Raw genomic sequence first — 7,795 nt, 5'->3', positions numbered from 1 at the left:
CTCACCTAAACTTTTAAGGTGATACAAAACCACCAACTGCACCACACATATGCCAACTACACAAGTACTTCATGCTTCTAACAAGTAAGGTATTACAAGCAACATTTGTCTGTTGTGACAAAATATGAAACAACGAGAAAATAAAAACAAATCCTTAAAGGTGGTCCATGAAACAGCACTAGTTAATTACCGTTACTACATCTCTTTTTGTATGAAATATTAGGTTTTGAGAAAGTATGTCAAGGACCATTGATTTCTCTTGCTAGATGCTATTAATTACAAGAAAATCTATCTTACTTAAAGATATGTGAAATAATTCTATTGTTGCATCTTTTGTGCACTAAATTTACATTTATTTTGAGTAATTCTGATTGAATTTCAATTGTTGACTTTTTCAAATACTTAGACATCCTATGTTAGAGGCGTGTGATCACTGCATATGGCAAGGAGGCAGCATGCGGTGGAGCACGAGACTAGACAAGAGAAGACTGTGCATGGCCTAAATTTAGGGGAGCCGGATTCAGTAACTTGACGAAGCAACTTTACGACGTAACGTTATCTCAATCTCCACCCTCCAGCTGCCATCTGATGGCTACAGGGGTTCCTAATCCATCCAGCACTACCTTTTTAGCCCACGCCAACAAAACGAGGACGGAAACCCACGGAGGCGGGAACGGCGCCGCATTGAGCCGCGACTCCCGCCAACGCGCTCCGCGCCGCCGGCTCTTCGTCGCGGCGAAATCCTCGCTGCTGCGCGCGCCCTTCCTCGCTGCTGCTGTGTTGCGCTCTCCTCCTCGTCGCCGCACAGTTCTTCAGTTGCCTAGCCACGCTGCGCCGCCGCCCGTCGTCTGGTGCCTGGCCGCGCCTCTCCGGGGAGGTGGAGGCTGCGCCGGCCGGGAGGAGACCTGCCCCAACTGTGGGAGTTCTCTCGCTCCGTGCTATATCCAGGTACGAGGTTCATACCCCCTGCATTGGAGATGTCCACGATTACAGTAGATTTCCTTTTGTTTTAGTACCCTAGCATCCATGAATGCTTATCAATCTATCTGGTGTATCTACCAAAATGCAAAATGGAATGTAGCCACGTGTTTGAATGCCATTGAATTTGAGAATCCATGAACCACAAACGATTATTTTGTTGAATTTCATGTAAAGGATTATTAGGTGCTCTAGCTTGTTTCATATGTACTGTTGTGTCTATTATATTATATTATTTGAAGTTTCTACAATAATTTTATATATTCTAGTTTGTCAATTATTTGGGTTACAGAACCAGTTTATGTGTGGGTTGGAGAACAATTTTGTGCAATTGTGAGTGTTGTCCAAGGCCATGTCAGAATTAAATAAGGGGGCTCCTGAAGTTGGTTTAAGGTTTAAAAGTGCAGATGAGGCTTGGCAATTTTGGGTGGCATATGGGGGTCACATAGGCTTTGATGTGAGGAAAAGATACACAAATGTAAGCACCTTTGATGGTAAGGTGACCTCATGCAGATTTGTTTGTTCCAACGAGGGCCTCCGAAGGAAAGGGCAAACAAATCATGTGAGAAAGTGCTTTAGAGTTGAAACAAGAACTGATTGCAAAGCTTGAATGAGCCTTATGTTGGATCGAGGTGCAGGAAATTATGAAGTCACTGAGGTTATGCTTGAACACAATCACCTTCTTCACTTGCTAGATACTCGACACTTGATGGCATCGCAGAGAAAAATTTCAGAATTGCAAGCTTTTGAAATAGAGACTGCGGATGATTCTGGAATTAGACCAAAAGCTGCACATGAGTTGGCTAGTCATCAAGTTGGTGGACCACTTAACCTTAACTACACTTGTCGTGATCGCAAAAATTACCTGCAAAGCAAACGGTAGAGGGATTTAGCTTATGGACAGGCTGGAAGTATGTTGAAGTATTTTCATGATAAAATTGCTCAAAATCCATCATTTCAATATGCTTTGCAGTTAGATTGTGAGGAGCATATAACCAACATATTTTGGGCTGATGCAAAGATGATTCTTGACTATGCACACTTTGGTGATGTGGTTACATTTGACACTACTTTTGGCACCAACAAAGAGTATAGGCCTTTTGGTGTTTTTCTCGGGCTAAATCAGTTTAGAGAAACCACTATTTTTGGTGCTGCACTTCTATTTGATGAAATAGAGGACTCATTTATATGGCTTTTTCAAACTTTCTTAGCTGCACATAATGGAAAGCAACCTAGAACTATCTATATGGATCAAGATGCAGCAATGGGAAAGGCTATTTACAAAGTATTTACAGAATCGTATCATGGGCTGTGTACCTTTCACATAATGCAGAATTGTGTCAAGCATTTATCTTTAGTGAAGGACAAAGATGGAGGTACAATGGAAGGAGAAGGAGAAGGAGAAGGAGAAGAAGGCGAAGGTGAAGGTGAAGGCGAAGGCGAAGATGAAGAAACTCACATTCTATCTGATTTTAGTGCTTGTATGTATGGCTATGAGGACGAGGCAGAATTTCAAGAAGCATTTGACATTATGAGATCTAAAGTGCATAAGCAAACTTGGTTAGATAGTATATACAAGGTTAAAGAAAAATGGGCTGAATGCTATATGAGAGATGTCTTTAGTTTGGGAGTGCGAAGTACACAACTAAGTGAGAGCTTCAACAATGCAGTGAAAAATCATTTGAAATCAGATTTTGATATTGTTCGTTTTTTGAAGCATTTTGAGAGGACAGTGGAAGACAAAAGAGCCAAGGAATTGGAATCTGAATTTGAGGCAAGGAAAAAAAATACCAAGAAGACAAATGCACACACCTATGTTGCTGCAAGCAAGTGAAGTGTACACTCTAGTTATTTTTGAAGCTTTCCAAAGTGAATATGAAAGATCCATGGCTGCATGTAGCAGATTATTAGATGCTGATAAATATGCTATTGCTATTGGGAGATTCCATGGTGATTTACAATTTGAGCAAGAGCGCATAGTGATAGGTGATCATTTGAACCAAACAGCTTCATGTAGTTGTGGAATATTCAGTAGGACTGGAATATTGTGTGCACATGGTCTAAAAGTTCTTGATTTGATGAATATCAAGATATTGCCAACACATTATTTGTTAAAGAGATGGACTAAAGCAGCACGCGATGGGAGTGTACGAGAAAAGGAAGGAAGGAATGTGGTAGCAAATCCAATGCTAGAATCTCAACTTCGCTACAAGAGGATGTCTCATAAATTTCTCAATTTGGCACATAAAGCAGCCCACTCTCTAGAATGTTGTTTGATGATAGAAAATGCACTTGATTGCCTTGGTACACAGCTAGAGGATAAACTCAATTTATCTACTTCTACTATGAGCAACCCATGCAATGACCAAGAAAATGTTGAACCAAATGTCCAGCAAGGAGATGACTTGCTTCGTGCTGCACATTTGAAGAAAAAGGAGGTCAAATCCAAAAATTCAAGGAGAAAAAAATTGGCTTGATAAATTCAACAAGGGGAAGCGCAAGCCAACAAAAAAAGGAGCAAAGGTATGTTAGAAACTTTATAGTGTGCAGCCCATATATGCTACTGTAATTTATTTCTTAACTTAATTAAATTGTCATTGCCAGAAACAAAAAAAAAAGTGACGGAGTGCAACCCCAAGTAGAAGTGCAAAATGGTGATTGCAACAAAGGAGCAATTATGGAGCTTCAAGAATGCACTGTTATTGACAGTTTGAGAAGTTTTACCCAGCTGATAGCAGCTCCAACTTATGATGGTGGTATTCTTAATGATCATGGTCTGTTCTAGTATGAACATGTTAGTTAGATAGTCTTTTGGATAGGGCTGACTATAGTCTTTTGTGGCCTAATTGTATAAGTGAAATGGCCTAACTGTCTTTTGTGGCCTAGCTGTATTTGTGCTTTGAACCTAGAACTTCCAAAGTGGAAAATGCTAAGTTCAACTAATGATTGTAGTATGGATGTCACTTGAACTATTTATTTCTACACTCTTGAGAGTGAACTGGTGGTGGAAATTTTTTCTGGAATCTATATATTATTTTGGCTATGATTTTGTTTGCTGAAAATTTTTGCTCGGCTGTGATTTTTAGTTTTGCTTGGGCTACAACAGCTACAGCACTGTCTACACCACAGCCGATCAGGCTCAGAAGCCTTTGCTAGGAGTCATTGGTTGCAGGATGGAGACTGAAGTAAAGTTACATTGTAACTTTGCTGAGCAAAGTTACTGAATCTGGGTCCAATTTAGGAGGAGAAGACTAGGCAATTTAGGAGGAGAAGACTAGGCATGCATTGGAGCGTGAGACTGGGCAAGGGATGACGTCAACCACTCGGTTTGAGGCCAGGTTGCCTATTTAATGGCTGTAATAACTCGGATAGAGATAAAAAAGAATCAAGAAGGAAAACCCTTCCCTCTTGCTCGCCACTCATCTCACCCTCGCCACTCTAGTCGCCGCTCTCTCCCTCTCAATCCCAATAGCCACATAACATCTTGTATCGAAGATGCCAGGCTCTGATGAGCCACCACCGGACATCGCCAAGGCGCTGGCCGACCTCGCCTAGTAGGTGGCATCTCTCTGGGCGCGTCCAAAGGCCGTGGAATGCCAACAATCGGCTACTACCACCATGCCGCCAAGCTTCTCCTATGACTAGCCAAGCTATGGGACGATAGCCGTTTCCATAACCAACGCCCAAGTTTACAATAACACAACTACATCTTCTTCTATAGCTATAGCCTATACTATTGGTTGGTCGGGGCATGCGACACCTGCTGCTTGCTGGGCCTGACATCATGCAAGGGTCTCGGGGACTCTAGTACTGATCGAGCTGAAGAAGATGGCCCCGCCGATGCCTGGCTGGTCGAGACCACAGGCTTCGCCGGTTGGCTTAAAAATGACGGCGCCTCCAGCTGACTTGCTGATGGCGTTCCCTGTACAGGTGGTGTCGTGCCTCCGTATAGGTTAATGTCGCCAATTATTTTCGCCGACAAGTCCAGCTGAGTCATCCGTAGCTCCTCAGCCTTGTCTGGATCTACCTCCTTCGGGTAACCAGCCTCCAGGCGCTTGAGATCGATCAAGGGGTAGTGAGCACGTACCATACTTAGCACATGTGCACCTGTGTACTCACCCACCTCCTTCACGAACTCCTGAAACCATCCCTATGCCTTTTGGCATCTCTCGATCAATCCTAGCTGTGACGTCCTTGGCACATCCTCTGTTAGCGCCGAATTGATGAGGTTAAGGACCGGCAAAATGCCCGTTGCCATCTCCTAGCACTGGTTTTTCCAGGTATCATGATCCTCAGAGATCTCTTGGCACTACACCTTCCAGCCGTCATGGTCTTTTATCATGGCCTCCAGATGCTTCTTCGCATTGATTTTTATAACTGCAAACCGTACATGCTGTTAAAACGCTATATTACGCCAAACTATGGTAGGCAACAAAAAAGAGCAAAGGGGTTTGGAAAACATACCTTTCAGCTCCTCTGTCATCTTGGTCGTGTGGTCCCAGAGCTGCGACTGGTCTCACGCCAGTTTTCTGTTGTCCTCTTTCAGATGATCACACTCCACAACCGCATGACTGTTCCCTCTCAGAGACGGACCACTTTGGCTTCTAAGCCTACACTACAGCTGTTACTATCAACAATGCAACAACACTTGTCAGTAGTCATTGTGATAAAGTGGCTACTTACTTGTTCTTTCTCGCTCTGTATTACTAAGCTGGATGACCAAGTTCTGGTTCTAGGACTCTTGCACCGTCTTTTCATGGTTGGTGGCTTCAAGTCGCTGGCGCAAGCGTTCCACCTCCGCCGTTAGCTCCTTATTGCTGGCAGCGATCCCCTCAATCTAGTCGAAGCATTTCTTGTGGTACCTTGCGATCTTCGTTAAGTCCTATGTGCAGATTGCTAAGTCAGACAGCAACGACTAGACAGTGAGATCAGGGCATAAAGCGAAGCTTACCTGCACTTCTGTCACTAGCCATTTCACCGCCCGTTCAACTTTCTTGGTCTCTTCGACCTTTGAGATTTCCTCATGGACAACCCATTGGTCGTTCCACCAACACGACCGACACATACACATGTTGTCGCTTGTCCTGCGGACGGCCCAGGACCTCCTCCACTTTGTCCTCTTTGGGCTCTTCTTTGGGTCTCGGTGCTAGTCCGGCGTTAGCAGCTTCTGCGATCACTATGGCCTTCCCACGGGCTGTAGCATCGACAAACGTGGTCTATGCTCTCACCTTCGACCGCTGCTCCTCGGTCTGTTCCATTACCCTTGACGCTGAGGTGTTGCCCTCAGTAGGGTTAGCACTCGGAGCACTCGTGCTCAGCTTGGCTCTTCCCTCAACCCCCTGCTCAGGGACTATTGTCTAACTGTTTGTTTGCTGAGGTCCCAATAGATCTTCTATTATGGGTTCCTCGATGGTCTACTCTACACTTATTGGCGGCGCCACGCCACTTCCGGCTAGCTAGTCTGGACTTTCGATGGACGCCAAGCTAGTACATCGAAGATAAGTTCAAGAAGGCAATCATATTCAATGAAAAATGCTAGTTTACATCAAGGTTACAAATACTTACATGTTGGAAGCACGGAATGATGTGGCAAAGGCGCCTCTCTTTGGCCGTGCTTGCACCACGTGTTGTGTAGGTGACTCCTGGTCCCCCTCTACATCTAGCACTATCGCTGGGCCTTGGTGCTTGACCCCTCCGCTGCTTGTCCTCTGCACTGCAGTGGCCGGTGGTGTGCTCGGTCGCGTTGTCACTCCCATAGCTGGTCGCGTTCCTTGCCCAGGTACTACCGAGGTCGACCCAGCTGCATCCTTCACCGCCGTCGGCAATGTGGGTCACATAGGCACAGAGGAGACACCTTGCTCCATCAACTCCAGTTGTTTCCTTTTCTTTCGAGGGACAAGTCAAAAGGTGTCTGCATCTTCTCCCTCCTCTACGTCATCGTCTAACCAGGCAAAAATCGCCTATCGACGCTTGCCGGTCGGTTTCTCCTTCGGGCCTCCCTCAGGCTCATTGATACTTAGCGCCCCCCAGTGAGCAGGGTGGTTGCTGATCTCTTCTTCGGCTGTTTGGGGGCAGCCGGCCGCTTACCAGTGGCTAGGGCCACTGCCTCCTCTCTAGCTCTGAGCACCACCCAGTCAACGTCCTCGACGCTAGTCTAGGTGGTGGGACCAGCTCCTTGTGGCCACTCCACTCTAGGGGTTGGCGACACAAACACTATTGCTCTATCCCGATCATTAACTTGGGTAACAAAAATGGGTGAACACAGTAAGTTTCTACTTATCCTACCACAATATAAAACTATAGGTATGAGGCAAGACAGTTACCTTTGGGGGAGGTCGAGCAAGCTTGAAAGCATGCTCGATGTCGTTCAGTCTGGCATAATTTGGATTGGCTAAGTTAAATAGCTCTCCAATTCTGGCTTTGACTTCAATTTTGTCAAGCGCCTCCTGCCTCGTCCTCGTCGGGTCTGTGCTACCTTGATATTCATAGCCAGGATGTACTCTCCTCTAGCAGGGCTAGATCTATCTGCTGATGAAGTTCCCGACCACGCTTGGACCATCTAGTTTTTTCCACGGGATCATTCCAAATATTTTTGGAATTTGTTCCAGGTGCTCGGGCTTCTCTGACCAGCTGCTCCTCTTCTCCGGAATGTACCCTATGTCACACAGTGTAATCATGTTTGGCTCCTCACAGATGTAGAACCATTTCTTGTACCAGTCATCTAGCGACGTGTTCCATGGGTAGTGCAGGTACTGGACTTTCATGCCGTCACGGAGGTTGAGGTACACACCCCCGGCTATCTTCTAACCGCTGCTTC

General features: G+C 45.4%; 1 pseudogene; it reads left to right on the top strand.

The window, feature by feature from the left end:
- The first annotated feature begins 1,746 nt into the window (after positions 1-1,746).
- On the top strand, positions 1,747-3,647 carry LOC136499090 (protein FAR1-RELATED SEQUENCE 5-like; annotated as a pseudogene).
- Positions 3,648-7,795: the final 4,148 nt, after the last annotated feature.

The sequence above is a fragment of the Miscanthus floridulus genome, chromosome 13 (assembly GCF_019320115.1).
Source record: "Miscanthus floridulus cultivar M001 chromosome 13, ASM1932011v1, whole genome shotgun sequence".
NCBI lineage: Eukaryota > Viridiplantae > Streptophyta > Magnoliopsida > Poales > Poaceae > Miscanthus > Miscanthus floridulus.
This window is presented reverse-complemented; position numbering and strand designations above follow the sequence as displayed.